The sequence below is a fragment of the Musca domestica genome, unplaced genomic scaffold, assembly GCF_030504385.1.
Source record: "Musca domestica strain aabys unplaced genomic scaffold, Musca_domestica.polishedcontigs.V.1.1 34, whole genome shotgun sequence".
In the NCBI taxonomy this organism is placed as follows: Eukaryota; Metazoa; Arthropoda; class Insecta; order Diptera; family Muscidae; genus Musca; species Musca domestica.
Window position 1 is genome coordinate 6,094,133 of NW_026712313.1, and position 26,385 is coordinate 6,120,517.

The 26,385-nt window shown below is 36.2% G+C and overlaps 1 protein-coding gene across 1 annotated transcript in view; it reads left to right on the top strand.

Moving 5' to 3' along the window:
- Window positions 1-26,385, top strand: part of LOC131800418 (lipase 1-like) — a 96,200-nt gene that overhangs the window by 38,299 nt on the left and 31,516 nt on the right. The window lies entirely within an intron of this gene.

Sequence of the window (26,385 nt, forward strand, 5' to 3'; positions counted from 1 at the left end):
TCCGATGAGAAAACACTCGTTGTCCAGCAGTTTGTAAACAAACAAAATGATCGTGTTTACTTGCCAAAGAGGTCAGCTGAAAATGTGCACCTTCGGTTGGCCAGCAGAACTCAAGCGCCAGCCATGGTGATGGTGTGGACCGCCATAACAGCCGATGGTCGCTCTTCGCTCGTATTATTTGACCGTGGATCAGAATAAATGCCGAACATTATCGCGAAAATATTCTGGAGGGTGTATTAAAGCCATGGGCATGCAAACATTTTGACCGCAGACGTTGGACACTCCAACAGGACTCAGCACCACCCAAGAATGGTTACAAAATGAGGTTCCTCGCTTGGCCACCAAAATCTCCGGATACCAATCCAATGGACTATTGTGTCTGGAATATTTTGGAAAGCCAGGTTGGCAATAACAAATACCAAAGTCTTGATCACCTCAAGCAAGCGCTTCGCCGGGAATGGGCCAAAATACCGCAGGGCAACATTCGGGTTGCGTTTGACGGTTTCATTAGCCGTTTGAAGGCGTGCCTTGGGCTCGCAAAAATTTTGGCCGCACACCTTGGATATTCCAACAGGACTCAGCACCGTCGAACTCAGCACGCGACACCCAAGAATGGTTACAATATGAGGTTCCTCGCTTCATTTCCAGCGCACAATGGCCACCAAATTCTCCGAATACCAATCCGTTGGACTATTGTGTCTGGAGTATTTTGGAAAGCAAGGTTAGCGCTATAAAATACCAAAGTGTCGATCACCTCAAGCAAGTCCTTCTCCGGGAATGGGCTAAAATACCGCAGGGCAACATTCGGGCAGCGTGTGACGATTTCATTGGCCGTTTGAAGGCCATAATTCGTGCCAAAGCTGACCAATTCGAACAAATCTAAACTTATTTTAAAATTTGATGCTATTTCCGACATTTTTAGCTTTCATTCAATGATATTAAAAAAAAAAATGTAAAACTTATGGCGTTTGACTTTGTTACAGTTTTTTTTTATCTCACCCTGTATATATTCTTGATCAACCTAAGATTCTAAGACGATGTAGCCCTGTCCGTCCGTTCGTCTGTCTGTCTGTTGTAATAACACTAGAGTCAAAACGAATAACGATAGGAAGCTAAGATTGTGAACATATCAGTCTTTTGTTCGAAGATTAGATCAGGTCAAGTTCGCATATGGGCTGTATCGGTCCACGATATCGTATACCACCCACATAACGGTACCCCCCTATATTTGGTATTTTGATAATTGTAACCAAATTGTTTAATGAAATTGTCTTAAAATCACCAAATGTAGTTCCTTCTGAGTACTTTACCCCCTGGTAGTATAAATAGGTCCACGATATCGTATAGCCCTCATATAACGGTAACCCCGATATTCGTTTTTTTGATGATTTTATCTACATTTTTCAATGGAACTCTCTAAAAATCCAATCTAGAAGTTATTTCTGGGCACTTAACCCCCTGGAAGAGAAATGTCTATATATCGATATCGTATAGCCCATATACAACGATACCTTCCGATATTTTGTCGATTTTAGGCACATTATTCACCGGAGACGTTTCAAATTTCTTATTTAGAATTCGTAATGGTTACTTCAGCCTATGACAAAAAATGTGTATGCAGGCCCACGTCTTCGTATTGCCTCCATATGACGGTACCTCCCACTATTCGGTATTTTTTAATAATTTTAGCGACATTCACATTCACCGGAGTTGTTGCAAATTTCGCATTAAGAATTCCTAATGGAGACTACAGTCTATAACAGAAAATTTCCTGTATAGGCCCCATATGTCAGTACCTCCCTTTATTCGGTATTTTGATGATTTTTTGTTCACCGGAATGGTTTCAAATTTCGAAATTATAGTTTGTAATTGGTACTACAGCCTATTGCAAAAAAATTGCGCAGGCAAGCCCCGTCTTCGTATAGCCTCCATATGACGGTACCTCTCAATATTCGGTACTATGATAATTTTAGCGATATTATTAACCGGAGTTGTTTCAAATTTCGCATTTAGAGTTTGTAATGGGAGCTACAGTCTATGATAGAAAATTGCCCATGCAGGTCCAGGTCTTCGTATAGGCCCCATATGTTAGTACCTCCCTACATATATTCGGTATTTTGACGATTTTAGGTACAATATTCCCCGAAATTGTTTGAAATGATGTATTTGAAGTTCCTAATAGGTACTATAGCCTGTGACAGAATATTGTCTATGAAGATCCGGGTATTCGTATAGCCTTATTGGTACCTCCCTATATTCGGTATTTTGATGGTTTTAGCTACATTTTTCACCGGATTTTTTTCTGCAAGATTCGTATTTGAATATTGTAATGGCTTATGACAAAAGTTGCCTCTCCACGGTCCACGTCTTCGTATCGACCCCAATATAACGGCTACATTCGGTATTATTAAGATTTTAACATAATTTGTAACGGACTTATTTTTTCCTTATTTATTATTATTATTATTATTATTTTTATTATTATTATTATTATTATTATTATTATTATTATTATTATTATTATTTTATTATTATTTTATTTATTTTCTTTTAATTTCCAAATTCGTTCCAAATGGTGGATGATATTCAAAGTTCGGTCTTGTCTATTAATTTTGGTTTTAAGGGTGGCACTTTTTTGCTACCTCTTAAAAATAACTTCCATTTCGTATTTGAATATTGTAATGATTTATGACTGGCTTTGGAGGTCCAGGTCTTCATATAGACCCCAATATAAAGGCTATATTCAGTTTTTTTAAGATTTTAACATAATTTAAAACAGATTTTTATTGAAGTTTTCCAAATTCTTTCCAAGTAGTGGAGGGTATTCGAAGTTTGGCCTGGCCGAACTTACTGCTTTTTTACTTCTTAAAATTAAGTCTTGTCCATTAATTTTTGTCTCAGAAGTGGCAATTTTTTGCTACCTCTCAAAAATAACATCCATTCAAAGGCTTCCACTGTTTATTAAAAATAAATTACACATTAAATACATTAAATTAAAAGTAAGAATTTTTAAAATGTCATTGCTGAGCAACAACAACAAATCACAATCAAAAGTCTATTATTAAATACTTATAAACCCCTTAATTGGCACGCCACAAAGTGAGTGAGTGAGCGAATGAGTGAGGGGGTGTGTTAAATTCTATAATTTAATTAGTGCCACACTTTGTTTATATGCAACAATTTTGCAACATTGCATGTTAATTATATTTGTGAATGACCATTGAGTTAGTTAGCGATGCGATGCCGGAGGGTGGCGATGGTGGTGGCGTGTCCTCCCAGCAACTTGCACAGGACTCAAGTTTGTCGCGGTGTTCGTGGTTTTCGCCTATTCATAAATTCACATTATGGTCATTAATCTGTAATTACAAACACTTATCGTTTTCGTTGGAGCAAAATGTCATTAGACCACTAGACCACTGCAATAGGTGACTGTGTGTGTGAATATGGTTGGCGAGGTGATAGTGAAAATCCGTGTCATCCCACCGTCATTATGTGTGAAGATTAGTAAGGAGGTAATATGGAAATTGGATTGAAAATCCATGTGATGTGATTTAGACATATTTTCAGGGAATCTGCACTGGGCGTTCTAAGTAGATTTTATTAAGGAATGCCAGAGCTATAAACTTGAAGTTTTTTATTAAATACTTTCTAGCAGGATATTTGAAGAAAAAACATTTAAAAGCTGTAATAATTATAGAGTTATATATGGAGCAGTAAATTCGGTGGGGCCGAGCTTTCAATACCCTCCACCAATAGGAACGAATTTGAAAATTTTCAAAAAAAAAATCCATTAAAAATTCTGTTAAAATCTTTAAAATGCCTAATACCGGAAGTTGCAGATATATGTGGGATGTACGATATTGTGGGCCTATATAGAGAATTTTCTGCTCACAAAGAACCCCTTATGTACAATTTCAGACAATTCCGTTGAAAAATGTGGCTAAAATCATCAAAATACCGAATATCGGGGGGTACTGTTATATGGGGGATATACGATATCCTGGACCGAACTTGACCTGTATGCAGACAAAAAAAGATATGTGCAAAATTGTAGCTTCCTATCTTAATACGTTTAGACTGTAACGGGATTACAACAGACGGATATGCCTAAATCTTCTTAGAATTTTACGCTGATCAAGAATATATATACTTTGTTGGGTCTAAAATAACTATTTCGATTAGTTACAAACGGAATGACGAACTTAATATATCCTCCATACTCAAGCGGTGGAGGGTATAAAAATAGACTCAAAAGAGCTAAAGAGTTGCTTCGCTTGGCCGAATTTGGTTTCCTCCGATGAGAAAACATTTGTTGTCCGGCAGTTTGTAAACAAACAAAAAGATCGTGTTTACTTACCAAGTAAGTCAGCTGAAAATGTGCACCTTCGGTTGACCACCAGAACTCAAGCGCCGACCATGGTGATAGTGTGGACCGCCATAACAACCGATTGCCGCTCTCCGCTCGTATTAATCGATCGTGGCATCAGAATAAATGTCGAATATTATCGCGACAATATTCTGGAGGGTGTATTAAAGCCTCGGGCACGCAAACATTTTGGCCTTAAACCTTGGACATTCCAACAGGACTCAGCACCATAGCACTCAATACGCGCCACCCAAGGATGGGTACAAAAAGAGGTTCCCCGCTTCATTTCCAGCGCACAATGGCCACCAAAATCTCCGGATACCAATACGTTGGAATTTGCGGCAAAGGTGACCAATTCGAACAAATCTAAACTTGTTCTAAAATTTGCTGCTATTTCCGACATTTTTTGCTTTCATTCAATAAAATTTAAAAAAATGTAAGAATTATGGCGTTTGAGTTTGTTGCAGTTGGACCTCCAAAGGTGGTTTTCTGTCACAAATTTGTAGTACTCACAACGAACTACAAATACCAAAATTGAAATAATGTCGCTGAAATCAGGAAAATACCGAATATATTCACAATAATTATATATGGCTACACGAAGACCTGGACCTGCATAGAAAATTTTCCGTCACAGGCTGTAGTACCCATTACAAACTATCATTACGAAATTTGAAAGAATTCCAGTGAACAATGTAGCTGAAATGGCCAAAATACCGAAAATAGAGAGGTACTGGTATATGGGGGCTATACGAAGACGTGGACCTGCATAGCCAATTTTCTGTCACAGGTTGTAGTACCCATTACAAACTACCAGTTCGAAATTTGAAACAATTCCTGCAAACAATGTCGCTTAAATCATTAAAATATCGAATATAGGGAGGTACTGTTATATAAGGGTTATACCGGAACGTGGTTCGATATAGCCCATTTTTAATAAAAGCCCTGCAGACAAAACACACATTTGAGTAAAATTTTATGAACCTACTTTAATTCGTTCGGAAGCTAGAGTAATTTCCACAGGTCATCGCTAAATCGTCATAGCATTTTATGCTGTTTGGTCTTAGATGTATATTTCTAGGTGTTACAAACGGATTGACAAACTTAATATATCCTCCATACCATGGTGAAGGGTATACAAATGTTAAGATCTATAATCGGCTGTTTTCTACGGCCAAAGTATGCTTCATCGAAATAACGATTGTAGATAATTGACTTTATGTGTGGATGCCATTTGTACGTGGAATTCCGGAACATAAAGGTCAAACCCCGTAGATTGAAATAGGGAGTCCCTCAAGGGGGTAAGTGATATCTAGGGAACTGTTTAACCTCTACCTCTCTGGAATTCCTTCATATAAGGGCATTAGGAGTCACTCTAGATATTTTACCTTGTAGAACAAGAAAGTATTATCCAATTTTGGGCAAACTTTGTAAATTTTAACAAATTTATAAGTGCTAGGTGCGGTGCGAAAATATACAATATCTGCCTACTCCATCTAGTACCTCCCCCGAAAAGGGTTAAAATTTGGAATAATTAAAACTCTCAGAAAATGCGAAATAAGTATCCCATCCCAAGTATACCATTTCCTTCAAAATCCCAAATCACATCCTAATACTTCTATCGACACATGATCTTGTGTGAAGATGGAATACAGGGTGAAATAAAAAAAACTGCAACAAAGTCAAACTCCATAACTTTTATATATTTTGTTTTTAAATTTTATTGAATGAAACCGAAAAATGTCGGAAATAGCATCAAATTTTAAAATAAGTTTAGATTTGTTCGAATTAGTCACTTTTAGCCTTAAAACGGCCAATGAAACCGTCATACGCGTTTTTTTTAGTGCCAACCTTGCCTTCCGAAATACTCCGGACACAATAGTCCAACGGATTGGTATACGGAGATTTTGGTGACCATTGTGCGCTGGAAATGTAGGGAGGAACCTCATTTTGTAACCATTCTTGGGTGGCGCGTACTGAGTGCGATGATGCTGAAACCTGTTGGAAAGTCCAAGGTCTGCGGGCCCAAGGCTTTAATACAGTGTCCAGAATATGTTCGCGATAATATTCGGCATTTATTCTGATGCCAGGGTCGATTAATACGAGCGGAGAGCGACCATCGGCTGTTGTGACGGCCCACACCATCACCATGGCCGGCGCTTGAGTTGTGGTGGCCAACCGAAGGTGCACATTTTTAGCTGACCTCTTTGGCAAGTAATCACAATAATTTTATTTGTTTTCTCATCGGGGAAACTTATTACGACAGTTCACCATTTGCGGCCAAGCGAAGGAACTCTTCAGCTCTTTTGAGTCTATTTTCTTTCTGTTGCGGTGTAAGGTCTTGCACTGTTTGGAATTTCAATGGCTTACCCCGAGCTCATTTTTGAATATTTACCGAATTGAATATTGCGATATATTCAGCCCATGAGCCATTTGTCGGCTACTGCAACGAGGATTTCAATAAAGTCGCTTCTTTATTTCTCGAACCATTTCAGCTAATGTTGCTGTTTTCTTCCGCCCACTTCCTTTACGTATGGCTACGCTACCAATATCACGGTAACGAGCGATGGTACGAGATACAAAAGATGTATTCGCATTTAAATGCTGGAGTGCTCTAACGATAGCCGCTTGTGGTTCTCCAGCCAAATATAAAGAAATCACACTATCGCGCTTGAATCCCATCACGAATAACTTTTTTTCTGGAAAATTTTCACCAAAATGCTTTTGTACGCTTGTAAACAATATAATGAGCTGTCAGTGGAATAATTTTAACAGCTGTCGGACGAGTGGCTTAGAAATGACAGCAGTCTGAAGTTGGTTGCAGTTTTTTCATCTCATTAACACTTTTGGCACCTTGTAGGACCTACAGTACAACTTTATTTTTAATAATTTCGTAGAATATTTTGACTTGTTACGATACCGCTAAAGAGAGTTTTTAATCACATTTTTACAAAAGTACCCTTTGGTTTACTCGCTTTGGGGGTTACAATTTTCTACCAAAATAGTTTTTATGTTGCACTATTGTCGAAGGCATCTTTTTACACGCGTATCCCGCCTTTCTTTACCAATCCTCCTTCTAAAACCATTTTCATTATGGTTTTAACTTAGCATTTGCTTTATCACTGTGTATGTATAGTGAACACATTTATTTTTTGTTAGAACCCTCGTGTTATTGGCCCAAATGCACTTAAGAACCTCTACCTTACCATATAATCAGCTTAAAACCTAATCAGTTATACTAACTAACACTAACACACACACACACGAAAATTATCTTTCACACGGTTGCACTTTAGCAATCACTTTTAGACAAAGCAAAATTCACTAAACATGAACTCAATTCGAAGTTCGAATCATTCGTTTGTTCGTTTGCAACCATTATCACCAGACTGCAATGTATCCGTGAGTTCATGAAGCCTCACCGTAAATGGATACCACACATTATAATGAGCGTTCGCTAAGTAAATTATAATAGCGAAATCATAATCGTTTGAGGGTAGCATTGCTAGTAGAATAGAGTATTGCTGTTTGAAGCAAATTTCTATGAGTTATACATATGGATAGGGGGAGAGAGGGAGGGAATTCATTCGATAATTGGTTCTGACTCTTTCAAAGATTAATGTAATGTCATTGTTAATGAATCACGAGTGGATGCATGAAAAGAGAAAAAAAGCTAAATTTAATTTTCAAAAATAAAAGGGATATCAATCTATACAGGGTAAGATAAAAAAACTACAACAAAGTCAAACGCCAATTTTAATTTTTATAACCTGCACGATACTATGGAGGGTATATTAACTTTGTCATTCCGCTTGTAACTCCTGAAAATACTCATGTCAGACCCAACAAAGTATATATATTCTTGATTAGCGTAAAATTCTAAGTCGATTTAGCCATGTCCGTCTGTCTGTTGTAATCACGCTATCTTTTGAACGAATTGAGATAGAAGGAGAATTTTGCACACGTGTTTATTTTTCCAGTAGGCAGGTTAAGTTGGTAAATGGGCCATGTAGGTCCACGTTTTCATATAGCTCCCATATATAAGTACCTGCCGATATTCGGTATTTTGATGAATTTAGCGACATTATTCACCGGAATTGTTTCAAATTTGGTATTTGAAGTTCGAAATGGATACTACAGCCAATGACAGAAAATTGTCTGTGCAGGTTCCCGTCTTCCTATAGCCCCCATATAACGGTACCTCCCAAAATTCGGTATTTTGATGATTTTAGCGTCATTATTTAACGGAATTGTTTCAAATTACGTGTTTAGAGTTTTTAATGGAAACTACAGTCTGTGACAGAAAATTATATATGCAGGTCCAGGTCTTCGTATAGGCCCCATATATCAGTACCTCCCTACATTCGGTAGGTACAATACCCACGAAATTTTTTGAGATGTCTTATTTGACGTTCGTAATGGATGCTATAGCCTGTGACAGAAAATTGTCTATGCTGGTCCAGGTCTTCGCACAGCTCCGATATATCGGTACCTCCCTATATACGATATTTTGATGATTTTAGCTACATTATTTACCGTTTATTTCAAGTTTCCAATTTGAATATGGTAATGGCTTATGACAAACAATGCCTATGTATGTCCACGTCGTATAGACCCTAATATAACGTCTATATTCGGTATTTTTAAAATTTTAACAGAATTTTTTAAGGACTTTATTTTTTGAAAATTTCCAAATTCGTTCCAGATGGTGGAGGGAATTCAAAGTTCGGCCCGGCCGAACTTACTGCTTTTTAACTAGTTTTTATACCCTACAACACTATGTGTTGGGGGTATTATAAGTTTGATTGGGCCAAAAATTATGTAACACCTCGAAACATTGATTTCCCATATAGGAAGGTATATATGGATATTCCTATCTCGCCGAGCAGAGTCGATCTATCTATGTATGTCCGTCCGTCCATCTGTTCATGTTAATTTGTAATCACGCTACAGGTCGCAATTTTAATTTTCCATTAAACCGCGAATACTTTTGAATCCCAGCGAAATCACAAATAAAAGAAAAGGTCAATTCTGACTGTTACGTAGATGCCGATAGTAAATATATAAGATATATATACAGCGAAATATATACAATGTGAAAGGAAAGGGATGTTAGCTAGAATGCCTATATCTCAAGAATAGCTAGACCGATTTTGACAAATTTTGTCAATTCACAATTATATACATATATTATATATTGACTGCAATTATCGTCCGATCCTCAAGAAAATTTTCATACGGTAGGATTAGGCTCAGAAGGGATAGGCCTATTGTTTTTGAAGATGTCCTCTATATATGTGTAGGGGTTAAAATGGACCAACGACTAAAACTGTTCCTGATTTTGCAGCCGTTAGGAAGCAAATCACGCGAAATCTCGCATAAAGTTAGAGTTGAGGACAGCGGGTAGAATGGACCACTACGTTTGTGTGTAAAAAATACCAACATTTCCTTCCTACCGAAACACCGAAAATAAAACCAAATATCGTAGACAAGCAAATCATATAGATGATGGAAATATTGAGATGTACCAAGTCTGAGTGGAATCGGATGTCAATTTCGCTATCACACGATATTCGGACTCACATTTCAAAAGTTATAATTATTCAAGATTTTGACCCTTTGTGGAGGAGGTACTTGATGCAGTGGGCCGATATTAACCACATTCGCCCCTAACCTAGCACTGGTGCAAATATTAGAATTTTCAAAGTTGGATTCAAATCGGATTATCCTTTCTCTCTACAGCATAGTGCTGTATAACGTCAACAAATAAAGAATATGATTATATGATACTTGGACGTTGAAAGAATTGAGGTGCTAGAAAATAATTTTATTTCTGAAAGATTTTCTTCTTTAAAGTTTTAGTTTCGTAAATACATTTACCCTTCCCCCAGTATAACTATTCACTCCAAAATATATATTCTCGGTTTTAACCACAACTTTCCGCAGATAGCATGTCATATTTGAACCCGATCCAATTATCACGTTGATGCCCTATCATAAACATATCATTTCCAGCAATCCATTACGTTTCAACATGCCATCACATTTCGTGACACTCGAAGCCTAAATTGATTACGTTTATGGCCAAACCCATTTTTACTATTTGACATTGTGGGCAGTGTGTGTGTGAGTGAGTATGGAGCCATGATATTTTTCTGGTCAAAATCCCTAATGGTCATTTGGTGCATTAAGAAAACAGTTTTGGCCATTCTTTGTTGCCGTTAACATGTGGTCAGAAAATGAACTTCTCCTAAGGCATTGATAGAATATCCACAAAAGAGAAAAACATGTTCAAGGATACCATTATTATTTTGGTGGCTACTCCAGTGGCACATTACAAAATGTTCGAAAATGTAATGCCCACCCCTCTCTCACCATGGGCTACCATTGAAGGCCAGTGAAAATCCCATGAACACGCACAACAACTGACCACAATTTCCTTTCTATTTTAATTTGTTTTCTCCTGTTTTGGTGTTTGTCTAAGTGTGTGTGTGAGTGCGGAAGGGTGGGTGGATTTTATGTCCATCCCTAAGCGATTATGATTTGATGCTGCTTTGTGAGCTGGAGAAAGTGTCCGCTCGAATCCTTTGCGATTTGAGGCGATTTTACCTCCTAATGATGATTATTTGTTTTGGGCAATTCCATGTGGTTCCTTTTTATGAAGCCATTGTCCTGCTCTCTATTATTACTTAATATTATTAAATATAATCCTCGATAAATTACACTGTCTCCATAGTGTTGGCTGGCCATTTATTTTGGCGTTTGCTTTATAAAAACCGTTCAGTCAGTCATCTGGTCGTCGTTGTCTGGGGATTTCCATTATTATCGACAGAGCAACTAAAGTAATTTGTTGTTGGCCATGTGTTGGCAAAGCGGAATTTATTGATAAGTGTCGCCATTTAATGATGATCCTTAATATCTAATAAATACAAAGGGAGGTATTATGAGATAAATTCAAAGGCATTTTTCCCCGAGTTTCCTCCTTAGGAGGCATGTGCTGGTGTGATAGCTAGGTATTATGTATTTTAATCATTAAGGAAATATATTGCTATATTATTTTCATTAAGGAGTTGGGTATTAATACTGTCAGGTGATATAGCTAGCGCATTCAGGAAAATGATGCTCCTTTATTAATTACATTTTCCAGGATGAGAAATTTTCCAAAAAATTAATATAATTTTCAAAAGGAAATTTATCTACAGAAGACCTGCATGCGCTCTTAATCTATTAAGTACAATTTTGTAGATTGAAATTTGGTTTCCTGACGTATTTGAGACAAGTCTTGTCAAGACCACTCGTACCAAGAAAGATGGATTTTTTAAATAAGATTCTTCAAGTATTTTCTGAAGAATATTTTTCAAGGCCTTTTTAAATATATTTTGCAAGGTTTTTTAAGAATTGGATCTTTCCGAAAATAATCGTGGATTTTTTAAAGAATATTTTCAAAGGACCAATAATCGTGGATTTTTTTAATTAATATTTTTTAAAGGACCAAGAAACGTGGATTTTTTAAATAATATTTTTTCAAGGACCAAGAAACGTGGATTTTTTAAATAATATTTTTTTCAAGGACCAATAAACGTGGATTTTTTAAATAATAATTTTTCAAGGACCAATAAACGTGGATTTTTTAAATAATATTTTTTCAAGGACCAATAAACGCGGATTTTTTAAATAATATTTTTTCAAGGACCAATAAACGTGGATTTTTTAAAGAATATTTTTTTCAAAGACCAATAAACGTTGATTTTTTAAAGAATATTTTTTTCAAAGACCAATAAACGTGGATTTTTTAAATAATATTTTTTTCAAGGACCAATAAACGTGGATTTTTTAAATAATATTTTTTCAAGGACCAATAAACGTGGATTTTTTAAATAATATTTTTTTCAAGGACCAATAAACGTGGATTTTTTAAATAATATTTTTTTCAAGGACCAATAAACGTGGATTTTTTAAATAATATTTTTTTCAAGGACCAATAAACGTGGATTTTTTAAAGAATTTTTTTTCAAGGACCAATAAACGTGGATTTTTTAAAGAATATTTTTTTTCAAGGACCAATAAACGTGGATTTTTTAAAGAATATTTTTTTTCAAGGACCAATAAACGTGGATTTTTTAAAGAATATTTTTTCAAGGACCAATAAACGTTGATTTTTTAAAGAATATTTTTTTCAAAGACCAATAAACGTGGATTTTTTAAATAATATTTTTTTCAAGGACCAATAACGTGGATTTTTTAAATAATATTTTTTTCAAGGACCAATAAACGTGGATTTTTTAAATAATATTTTTTTCAAGGACCAATAAACGTGGATTTTTTAAAGAATATTTTATTCAAGGAACAATAAACGTGGATTTTTTAAAGAATATTTTATTCAAGGACCAATAAACGTGGATTTTTTAAAGAATATTTTTATTCAAGGAACAATAAACGTGGATTTTTTAAAGAATATTTTTATTCAAGGAACAATAAACGTGGATTTTTAAAGAATATTTTTATTCAAGGACCAATAAACGTGGATTTTTTAAAGAATATTTTTATTCAAGGACCAATAAACGTGGATATTTTAAAGAATATTTTTATTCAAGGACCAATAAACGTGGATTTTTTAAAGAATATTTTATTCAAGGACCAATAAACGTGGATATTTTAAAGAATATTTTTATTCAAGGACCAATAAACGTGGATATTTTAAAGAATATTTTATTCAAGGACCAATAACGTGGATTTTTTAAAGAATATTTTTTTCAAGGACCAATAAACGTGGATTTTTTAAAGAATATTTTTTTCAAGGACCAATAAACGTGGATTTTTTAAAGAATATTTTTTTCAAGGACCAATAAACGTGGATTTTTTAAAGAATATTTTTCAGAGATTAATAATCGTAGATTTTTTTAAAGAATATTTTTCAGGGATCAATAATCTTGGATTTTTTAAAGAATATTTTTCAAGGTTTAATAATCGTAGATTTTTTAAAGAATATTTTTCAATGACCAATAACCGTTCATTTTTTAAAGATTATTTTTCGAGGACCATCTCAACAATAAACGTGGATTTTTTAAAGATTATTTTTCGAGGACCATCTCAACAACAATCGTGGATTTTTTAAGAACATTTTTTTAAGGACTCTCAGGCCACGAAACGTGGATTTTTTAAGAATATTTTTTAAGGACCATCAGACCACGAAACATGGATTTTTTAAAGAATGCTTTTAAGGACATTCAGAACACGAAACATGGATTTTTAATGACCTTCAGGCCACGAAACCTGGGTTTTTTAAAGAATATTTTAATGACCTTCAGGCCGCGAAACCTGGGTTTTTTAAAGAATGCTTTTGAGGACCTTCAGAACACGAAACATGGATTTTTCAAAAAATATTTTTCAAAAGGTCTCTGAACTCTACCAGGACCCCTAGACGAAGAAACATGTTTTAGAAACACCTGGACCAGGAAACGCGATTTTTTTTAAAGAATATTTTGTCAAGGATCCCCTGACAAAGAAATGTAAATTTTTTAAAGAATATATTTTAAGGACAAAAATTCCAAGATACGTGAATTTTTTGAAGAATATTTTTCTCATACCAAAAAACTAATTTTTTTTATAAAATATTTTTAATGACTCTCAGACCAAACAAGGTAGATTTTTTAAAAAAATATTTTTTAAGACTCTCGACCAAAAAAAGGTGAGTTTTTAAGGAATATTTATTGTTATCTTAATTTTACAATACCTGACATACGTTTTCCTTATAATGATATCCTCCATATTTTAATGTCTTTATCTCTGCCCTTAAACATCTTGTGGATTCTTTACATTATTTGCATTACAAATTAATGTCTGATATCTGTACTTCAATTAACAGCCGAAAAACACAAACATTTCTCTTACATACGATAAGAATTAATTTTGCAATTTCCAGGAATGTCTCCGACAAAAAAGGACGAATAATTATTGAAAGCAATACACTTGTACAATATACTTTGTGGTCCCTACTTACACGCGCTCTCGAACACATCTCAATATTTGCACATTTGTACACGCACACACCCATGGGCATACATTCATTGACAAACACACACACATATCATTTCTTCTTCGTCATTATTTGTTTATTGCTCATTAAAAGCGTATTATTTTTCACATTTCATTGTTGTTATTGCTGTTGTTGTTCATCTTACTGTCGTTATATTTTCAAAGGTAATTAATTAACCAAAAAACGCAAGCAATCACTTTTCGTAGCCACCATACTTCTCCTTTACGCAATCAGACACAAAATTTTGCAATTAATCCTATCCACCCACCCATTTTCCGCACTGATCCATCTACATGGCCGCAAAGAAGATAAATGAACAATTAAGCCTTAAAAAGTGCAATGAATTCATCTTGAATTTTGTGGTTTAACATTTTGCACCGGTTCACAGTTTCGAGCTTTTAGTGTTATTATTATAATTATTTATATTGTCGTTGTTATTGTTGTCGTTATTTTTTTTTTATAAAATGAAGATTATGTCCATGACGGTGTATTCAAGCAAAATGCACGAATAAATAAATATCGTGCTGAGCATGAATTGTTGAAAGAGATAATGATTCGATGTTTTATAACCAGCAGGTTGTTTTTTCTTTTGATAATATGACAGATGACCGAAGTGACATTTTCGATATACTACACTGGAATGCATCAGCTACGTATGATGTTTTTTGAGCTAGACGCCAAAGAGGAAATAAATATTGGATTCAAGGAACAAGGATTCGGAAATGAAAGTTGATTTTAATAAAAATCCTCTATCTAAAAGTAGTGGAAATGATACATTAAAATAACTACGACCCCGGTTTTTGGTCCAAAGAGACCTAATCTGTTCAGGACATTTGGAGTCGATCTATCTGGCTGGTGCACACCATAACTCTCGGATAGATTTGGTCAAACCTGGCACATCGTAATATTATTATCAAACTTAGATCGAGTTCGGAGAAGGCCAACATCGGTCCACTGCTTCTCCTACCTCCCCTACAAATGGTCGAAATGTTTAAAGAAAACTTTTGTACTGCACGGAGAGTGAAAGGATAATTCGATTTTGCTCCAACTTTGCATGTCCTAATATTTGCATCAGTTCTAGGTCAGGTGCGATAATAGACAAAATCGGTCCACTCCATCAATTACCTCCCAACATAGTGTCAAAATTTTGAATAATTATAACTCTAATAAAATGTAATGTAGGTGTCCGATTGTCTTTAAATTACACACATCACAATATTTTTATTAACCGAGGGACTAGTGTGAAGATGGAATAAATCGGTCCACTCCATCTGGTACCTCACCCACAAAGGGTCAAAATTTTGAATATCTATGAAGCTCATAAAACACGAAATTAACATCCGATTCCATTCAGACTTGACACAACTCAATATTTCAATTTACCTAAGATCTATTAGATTGTTGTGATCGGACCGTTATTTCCGGTACCTCCATCGCTAAGGGTCGAAGTTTTGAATAACCAAAACGAAAATAATATCCAAAATAAGCATCCGGTTTTCTTCAAATTTCACACATCACCATATTTTTATTAACCAAAGGTCTGATGTGAAGATGGATATATCAGTCCACTTCATCTGGTATCCACTTTTAAATATCCGCTGAGCTAATAAAACGCGAAACTAACATCCGATTCTATTTAGACCTAGCACATCTCAATATTTCAATTAGTACAAGATTTGTCATAAAGATGGTATAGATCGGACCATTCCTCCTAGTACCTCCTCCACATAGGGTTCAAAAGTTTGAAAAACAAAACGAAATAAGCATCCAACTCTCTTCAGATCAGACACACATACATACATATTTGCTAACGCAAGATCTGATGAGAAGATGATACAGGGTGAGATAAAAAAACTTCAGCAAAGTCAAACGCCATAATTTTTACATTTTTTAAAATTTTATTGAATGAAAGCAAAAAATGTCGGAAATAGCATAAAATTTTAGAATAAGTATAGATTTGTTCGAATTGGTCACCTTTGGCACGAATTATGGCCTTCAAAAATTAATTACGGCCAATGAAACCACACTCTGCCCAAATGTTGCTCTTCGGTATTTTGGCCCATTCGCGGCGAAGCGCTTGCTTGAGGTGATCGAAACTTTGGTATTTTTTAGTGCCAACCTTGCATTCCAAAATACTCCAGACACAATAGTCCAACGGATTGGTATCCGGAGATTTTGGTGGCCATTGTGCGCTGGAAATGAAGCGAGCAACCTCATTTTCTAATCATTCTTAGGTGGCGCATGCTGAGTGCGATGGTGCTGAGTCCTGTTGAAATGTCCAAGGTCTGCGGCCGAAATATTTGCGTGCCCAAGGCTTTAATACACCCTCCAGAATATTTTCGCTATAATATTCGGCATTTATTCTAATGCCACGGTCGATTAATACGAGCGGAGAGCGACCATCGGTTCTTATGGCGGTCCACACCATCACCATGGCTGGCGCTTGAGTTCTGGTGGCCAACCGAAGGTGCACATTTTCAGCTTACCTCTTTGGCAAGTAACCGACGATCATTTTGTTTGTTTGCAAACTGCTGGACGACGAGTGTTGTCTCATCGGAGAAAACCATGTTCAGCAGTTCACCACTTTCGACCAAGTGAAGCAACTCTTTAGCTCTTTAGCTCTTTTGAGTCGATTTGCTTTCCACTGCGGTGTATATTCTTACACTTTTTGGAATTTCAATGGCTTTACCCCGAGCTCATTTTTCAATATTTGCCGAATGGAATATTGTGATATGTTCAGCTCACAAGCACTTTTTCGGCCAATTCGGCGCGGGTTGCGATCAAGTCGCTTTTATATTTCTCGAACCATTTCTTTTGATGTTGCTGTTTTCTTCCGTCCACTTTCTTGACGTCGGGCTACGCTACTAGTATCACGGTAACGAGCAATGGTACGAGACACAATGGATTTATTCACATTTAAACGCTGGAGTGCTCTAATAGCCATGGCCACATGTGGTTTTCCAGCCAAATATAAAGAAATCACACCATCACGTTTGAAAATTTTTTTTTTGGAAAATGCTCACCAGAATACTTTTGTACGCCTGTAGACAATATAATGAGCTGTAACTGGAATAATTTCAACAGCTGTCGGACGAGTGACTTAGAAATGGCAGCAGTCTGAAGTTGGTTGCAGTTTTTTCATTTCACCCTGTAGTCGGGCAAAAATGTTATCTTGACTTTTAGTCGAAACTACGAGGTCATGCAAATCTTTGCAGCATTTACCTTATATTTTCGCCCCATATCTTGTTAATGAGTATTTAAATCAATATTTGAATCTATCTCCCCCATTTGACGATATATTAGTTCACGAAATCGGCATCAATGTAAAAGCCAGAGGCGCGATTTTCATGCATTTTTAATTTCGTTAATTTGTGTATTTTTTCACACAAAATTGTGGTCCATTTCACCAGCTAAATATTATCCGACGACCATCTAAAATGCTAGACTACAGATCTGTCCTAAACTCTAATCGGAAAAAATTAGTGAGTTGAAAACTCTAGGGCGACTGCAAAATCTAGACAGCTTTAGGTTTTTGGTCCAAAACAATAGGCTTCTATTCTGATACATTTGAAAAATATCAGGCGATAAAAAATATGACAAAACATAAAATATATCACAAAATATTACAGAAGAACGTTCACATTTTCTAAAATATTTTTCTAGATTTACCCTTTTCTGACAAAAAGCCATTCTGAAATGGCTAGAATTGTCGAAATCTGTCCAGGCTTTCTGAGTTGTAAGCGGGTTAACTAACATCCCCTTCTTTGATATATGAGATTGCATATATTTTGCTATGCATATCTTGGTTTATTTCACAAGCTAAATATTATTCGATGGTCATCCAAATTTGCAGGCTTCGGCCCAGCCTTTAACTCTAGCCCTATGCAAAATTCCACTTCGATTGGTTTAATTGAGAGCAACTGAAAAATAAAGAAATTTTTCTGGTTTTGGTCAATTTCAAATATTGTGCTATCATCACCCCCGGTAAAAGGCTTCTATTCTGACCATAACTCCACCTCCATGCAAAATTTCCTGAGAATCGGGCCGCATTGCGACATGTAGCGAAAATACAAATTAACATGCACAGATGGAAGGTTGGATATCACCAATATTTCGAAGTGTTACATAACTGTTGGCCCAATCAAACTTATGATCCTCCAACAAATTGTGTTGTATGGTATGATAATATATATGTCGTAACCTCTTCAAAAGTTAAAGAATTTTGAAGAGGGAAAGCCTATTCTGAATCACTGAATATTAGATTCCGGATGTACCACGAAGTGAATGAGAATTTCCTTATGAATTCTCCCTGAGACAGTATTTCACTCGAATATTCAATTTCCCATTCTTTCCCAGTGTTTCTACATTTAAAATTCGCATGTTAATGTAGTATACCGCATAGTCGTCCAGAACCACCAAAAATTCCATTTAACTTATTATAAAATGCATTGAGGTTTAAAAATGACTCAATAATGACAAAATTAATGGATAAAGATTGACAAAATGGTTGAACAACAGAACTCGGCGATCGGGTAAATGCATATTTGCATACAAACACACACACTCGTACATGTGCATATATTTATTGATGATAGAATTAACATGTCATTGACAAGAAGACATCATTGTCATTTAAATGCGTGGTAACGCCGCCATGCTATGGATACAGAACAGAAAAGAGGAATAAGTAGGCATTAATTCGCATAATGATGGAAAAATACACATCTTCATGGAATATTCTATAAAAAACATAAAATTTGGAAATTACCGGTGAAGGAAATGAAAATAAATAATATTGAAATACAAGGTGAGACGAAAAAAAAAACTGCAACCAACTTCAGACTGCTCTCATTTTTAAGCCACTCGTCTGACAACTGTTAAAATTATTCCAGTGACAGCTCATTATATTGTTTATAAGCGTACAAAATCATTTGGGTGAAAATTTTCCAGAAAAAAAGTTATTCGTGATGGAATTTAAGCGTGATAGTGTGATTTCTTTATATTTGACTGGAAAACCACAAGTGGCTATCGCTATTAAATGGGAATAAATCTTTTGTTTTTCGTACTATCGCTCGTTATCGTGATACTGGTAGCGTAGCCCGACGTCAAGGAATTGGACCGAAGAAAACAGCAACATCAGCAGAAATGGTTCGAAGAGTAAAAAAGCGACTTGATCGAAACCCGCGTCACAGTGACCGAAAAATAGCTCGTGAGCTGAACATATCGCAATATTCCATTCGGCAAATTTTGAAAAAAGAGCTCGGGGTAAAGCCATTGAAATTCCAAATAGTGCAAGAACTTACACCACAACGGAAAGAAAATAGACTCAAAAGAGCTAAGGAGTTGCTTCGCATGGCCGAAATTGGTGAACTACCGAATTTGATTTCCTCCGATGAGAAAACATTCATTGCTTAGTAGTTTGTAAACAAAAACAAAATGATCATGTTTACTTGCCAATGAGGTCAGCTGAAAATGTGCACCTTCGCTTGGCCACCAGAACTCAAGCGCCGGCCATGGTGATGGTGTGAGCCGCCATAACAGCCGATGCTCGCTCTATGCTCGTATTAATAGACCGTGACATCAGAATAAATGCCGAATATTATTGGAAAAATATTCTGGAGGGTGTATTAAAGACTTGGGCATGACTCAGCACCATCGCACTCAGCACGCGCCACCCAAGAATGTTTACAAAATGAGGTTCACCACTTTATTTTCAGCGCACAATGGCCACCAAAATCTCCGGATACCAATCCGTTGGACTATTGTGTCTGGAGTATTTTGGAAAGCAAGGTTGGCACTAAAAAATACCAAAGTGTCGATCACCTCAAGCAAGCGCTTCGCCGGGAATGCGCCAAAATACCGCAGAACTTACACCGCTACAGAAGGAAAATAGACTCATAAGAGCTAAGCAGTTGCTTCGCATGGCCGAAATTGGTGAACTACCGAATTTGATTTCCTCCGATGAGAAAACATTCATTGCTTAGTAGTTTGTTAACAAAAATAAAATGATGATGTTTACTTGCCAATAAGGTCAGCTGAAAATTTGCACCTTCGCTTGGCCACCAGAACTCAAGCGCCGGCCATGGTGATGGTGTGGGCCGCCATAACAGCCGATGGTAGCTCTATGCTCGAATTAATAGACCGTGACATCAGAATAAATGCCGAATATTATTGGGAAAATATTCTGGAGGGTGTATTAAAGCCTTGGACATGACTCAGCACCATCGCACTTTGCACGCGCCACACAAGAATGGTTACAAACCGAGGTTCTTCGCTTCATTTCCAGCGCACAATTGCCACAAAAATTCCCGTTTACCAATCCGTTAGACTATTGTGTCTGGAGTATTTTGGAAAGTAAGGTTGGCACAAAAAAATACCAAAGTGGCGATCCCATAAGCAAGCGCTTCGCCGGGAATGGGCCAAAATACCACAGAGTAACATTCGGGCAGTGTGTGACGGTTTCATTGGCCGTAATTCCATAATTCGTGCCAAAGGTGACCAATTCGAAAAAATTTAAACTTATTCGAAAATTTGATTCTATTTCCCACATTTTTTGCTTCCATTCAATAAAATTTAAAAAGAAATGTGAAAATTATGGCGTTTGAATTTGTTGCAGTTTTTTATCTCATCCCGTAAGTTTAAAGCCCATATTATTATTACACATTTTTCAACATTAATAATGAAACCTCCTTTTGCCTTCGAAAAATTCCTTAAATTTCTGTAAAAAATCGCATTGTAATCTAAAACTCAAACATTGTTTATTTAAAACGCTTTCTCAAATCCCATTAATACAATCATACAATGCAAATGTAATTAAAAATTCACCACCTAACAACCTGGCATTCATGGTGTTATTTCTAACACTTTTTCCATAAAAATTTCCTGCAACAATGCCAAAAAAGAACACCAACCCAACACACAGACACCTTATTCCCAAAAAAAAAAAAACAACAACGGCAACATCGTCTGGATATTTACAAGCTTAAATAAAAAAGGCTACCGGTCTTTGGGGGATATGCATGCTGTGCACATGATGAACGATGAATAGCTATGGCTTCCGTGGCGTCGGTGGCTGCTGCTACTGCTCTGGCCACCTGGGTGGTCTTACATCTTGTTCTAGGCGGCATGTGCTCATGACCCTGAACTTGTTAGCTTAACACTTTTTCGGTTGTTAGTTTAAACATTTTTTTTTTTTAGTCTTGGGCATTCTTTTTTTTTCTTCTCTTCTTCTCCTTTTGGTCCATTTTGCACGTTACTTGCCTGAGATCATCCATTTAGGAAATCAAAATGATAAACTGAGAACCTGGCCGGGAGGGGGAGAGAGAGCATTGCAAGGAAACATTTAAATTGTTTGTGTTATCCTGTCATTCTCCGTTTGGGTTGTTCTGCTTGATATGCAAACAGTAGAGCAATAGAAATGTAATTTCAAGGGCGTTTCTAGGCAAATGCCAGAGACACATGTTTTTCGGATTCTGTCCATTTTGGGGGGTGGAGGAAGTGAGACGCTGGCTGAATTTAACAACAGCCAAAAAAATTTTTTTTTGGCATCAAACGTTTGTAATTAGAATGTTTAGATGCGAGAGTCCGTGCAAAAATTTTCATCTGAATAACATTTTGATAGAAGAGATCTAAGAAAACTTTATAGACAAGATTTAGGTAGGCCTGGTAGTCAAGGTTAATGAGGTTCTCATATGTATGGAGATTTTGCAGACGTGTTATAGAATACTTTTATATTCGAGCTATGAAGAGTCTTTATAAACAAGCTATAGGAAGAATTTGAAGACGAGCTATTGAGAATCATTATATACGACCTTTAGGGAGTCTATAGGCAACCTGGAGGGAGCCTTTCTAGACGAGAGAAAATAATTCTCTGAGAATGAGCGGTAGGGAGTTCCAATCCCTGGAGGGAGTCTTTCTAGACGAGAGAACATTAGACTGCAAATCAGTAGAAGGGTGTCCTGCCTATAGACAAGCTATGGGGAGTATTTATAGACGAAATTTAGACAGCCTTCCCAGATTAACTGAAATGAGTGCTTAGAAGAGCTGAGTCTTTATGAAAGAGCTGAAGCAAGCCTTTATATAAGAGCTGTAGTAAGTTCTAGACAAGCTTTAGGTAGTCTTTATAGCCGTGCTGCAGGGAGTCTTAAAAGACGAGCTGTAAGAAATCCAAATATACGAGATATTAGGAGTCCTTATATAAGACTTATAGGTTGTCCCTGTAGAAGAGTCTTGAAAAAGGGAGTCTATATAGACGAGCTACAGAGATTACCTCCATTCGGTATGCAGGGAGTCCCTTGTGGACGATCTGTCTCTTTCTTTTCTCTCTCTCTCTCTCTCTCTCTCTCTCTCTCTCTCTCTCTGAAGGGAGATTCCACTAAAACTCTCGAAAAAGTCTTCCTATTAAGGTGCTTATCCGAGATAAATAAAGCTACTTTCTCTCTCTCTCCCTCCCTGAATAAGCCGAAAGAGATTCCAAATGAATGCGCAAAGGCGTCCCTATTTAGACGAGCTAAAGAGTATAAATGTAGGCGAGCCGAATGGGATTCTATCTCTGTAGTAGTTGAAGGGAGTCTCCATACACGGGAGGAAGCTAATCTCTCTGGAGCTGAAGGTAGTTTTCCCTGAAGGGACAGAACATAGTCTTCATCAGGACGAACCGTATATGTATTGCTCTCTTTCTCTCTCTGGACGAGGTGAGGAAAGTAATTGTAGGAGAACCGATGGGATTCTATCTCTGAACTAGTTGAAATAAGTAACCATAGAGAAGAGGAAGGAGATAACTCTTCGGTTGGCGAGCTGTAGATGAACAAGCTGAAGGGAGCCTAAATGTCACAGATGAGGTTAATATGAACCAAGGAGCATATTTTTCATAGGAGCATATCTAAATATAAGCCTATTTCTCGAAGGCAAACTGAATGAAAGCACATTAGCGAACTGAATAGGAGACCAGAAGGAAGTCTATTTATCATAGATTAGTCGATGCGAGCCTATTTTCCCATTCGCTATCTTCCCACAGGCTACCTGAAGGGAGCCTTTTTTCCCTAAACGAGCTGAAGAGAGCGTATTTTCCTATAAGTGAGCTGAAGGGTGTCTATTTCCCCTAGGCGAGCTGAAAGGAGCCTATTTTGCCCACTTGGAATCTATTTGACATAGGAGGGTAAAATAGGGGGCCACTTTCCATAGGCTAGCCCAGTAAGTGCTTGAATAGGCGAATTGGGTGCCATTTTTCATGAGAGGGCCTTATATAACCCTATTTTCTATAGACGAGCCGAACAGGATCCTTTTTTATGTGTGAGCTTGAGGAGCCTATTTTTCATAGACGAGTCCGTGGAGCCATTTATAGGAAGAGTCCTAGGCCATCTTTTCCATAAGCGAGCCAAATAGGAGCCTATTTTAGACTGGCGGAGACTATTTTCCAAAAGAAAGCTGAAGAAAGTCAATTTTTGAAGGTGAGCTGCAGGGATTTCGTAGGAATGCCAAGTAAACGTCACAAGAGAATTTTTCTAAGTAAAACGTAGGTTTTCGGAATGCTATCTAAAGGCAGACTTTTTAAAATTCGGGAAAAAGATCGCGCGGATGAGTCTTATAAATCGAGGAATGCGGTAGTCATTGGAATAATTTTTTTCCGGCCCACTGGAGTTAATTTCTGTATTTTTAAAGAAAAATACTTTCCCACCATGCCTCCTATCTATTTATTAAAATTCGTGCCAAAATATTTTTTTCTCCCCAACAGCACTCTCCCACCCAACAATCGTCTATGACCATTCCGGGGAATGTCAGGCTTAATTTGCGAAATAAAATAGCAAGCTGTGAAACGGAACAGACAGTCCAAGTCAGACGGAAGACCTTTACAAAAGTAATTGCAAAACGTTATAATAATTTCCAGACGCACTTAAAAGAAGACAAAATACGACGCAAAGCAACAACAACCCCTTGACATACGCACTCAACAGCTTGTCGGATATAATATATGAAGAATTTTGGACGTTTTCCAAAAAAAAATAAGAAAAATTATCCAAAAGCCTCCCTTTTGTAAAGCGGATAAAGCGGATGAAATCTTAAATCAAATGCCATTCCATGTTCATTGCAGACCGACGTTGTTTAAACATTATTATTACAAAATTTATTGTGTCTGCCTTAAATAATTTCCAATTAAATAGAGTTTGTCATATTAAATGGCGTTTGGCTCGAGAATCGAAGAATTGTTGTTGTAGTTGCAATTGGTTGTTAAAGTTAAGTTTAAAATAGAAACAGTTTCGCAATAAGAGCAAAAACACAAGCGCAAACGCTACGTCGTGATTATAAGTCACGTGCGTAGTGTCTCATTAGGAATTGAACGATTAAATTGGCTTAAATGCCACATTGGGTGCCTAAGTATCTGTTTTAAATTAAAAAAAAAAAATAAATAAGAAAAAAGTTTAATATTTAACAAAGAATTCTTATGGTCTTACTGTTTAAGTTAAAGATGCTTGGGTGGAAATCACTGACGATTGCAGATATTCACTTCGGAGGGACTCCTTAGGAGTCTCTGGCTGTGATATAGCAATATTTAATACAAAAATTTTCTATACACGCTTATATAGAACCTAAAGGAAGCCTTTATAACCGTTTTAAGAGCAGTATATAAAAACAAACTTTAGAAAAATAATTTTATCGCCTTTTATTTATTTGTCATATTTTAATAAAATATAAAAGTACTAAGTCCCGAAATAAAAAGTCGGACTTTAAACTAAAATTCCTTCACAGTCAAGGGAAAGATTTTCATGAAATATATATTGAAGGCAGGTCTAAGATGTTCTCTGCCCAACAAAGAACATAGTACGCATATATGACAATGCAACCTAAATAAAATCATCAGCATAGTCTACTTAAAAGAAGATTTTATATATATATATATATATATATGAATTTTATAATTACTTAAAATATTGATCTTTCGTGGGGGAGGTACTAGAAGTAGCGGACCGCTATATCTCTTCTGCACACCAGGTCTATATATCTATATATATATATATATATATATATATATATATATATATATATATATATATATATATATATATATATATATATATATATATATATATATATATATATATATATATATATATATATATATATATATATATATATATATATATAGACATATAGATATAGACCTGGTGTGCAGAAGAGATATAGCGGTCCGCTACTTCTAGTACCTCCCCCACGAAAGATCAATATTTTAAGTAATTATAAAATTCATAACATGCGAAAGTTGTCAGCGATTCTCCTAACCGAGGATATGATTCGAATTTTGGGTTTATTGAACAACTCTTCCCAAGGGCTCAAAATTGTAAATAACAATAACACTCATAAACAAAACAAACTTAGCACATCGTAATGTTTCTACAAACACAAGATTTAGTATGAGCATGGAATGTTTCGGTCCACTCTTTCTGATACCTTCCCTAAAAGAAATATTCCATTAAACAAAAATAAATAAATGAAACCAAGAATACTGGAGATAGTAGACTGTATAGTCCAAACATTGGACGTCGTAATTTTTATACCATAATTAGGTTAAAAGTGGACAGTTTTAGTCCACTCCTTCGGTACACCCTTAACAAACCAAATTATACAGGGGAGATGGAAAAACTGCAACCAACTTCAGACTGTTGTCATTTCTAAGCCACTCGTCCGACAGCTGTTAAAATTATTCCAGACACAGCTCATTATATTGTTTACAAGCGCACAAAAGCATTTTGGTGAGAATTTTCCAGAAAAAAAGTAATTCGTGATGGAATTCAAGCGTGATAGTATCCAAGCGTGATGGTGTGATTTATTTATATTTGCCTGGAAAATCACAAGTGGCTATCGTTAGAGCACTCCAGCATTTAAATGGGAATAAATCTTTTATTTTTCGTACTATCGCTCGTTATCGTGATACTGGTAGCGTAACCCGACATCAAGAAAGTGGACTGAAGAAAACATCAACATCAGC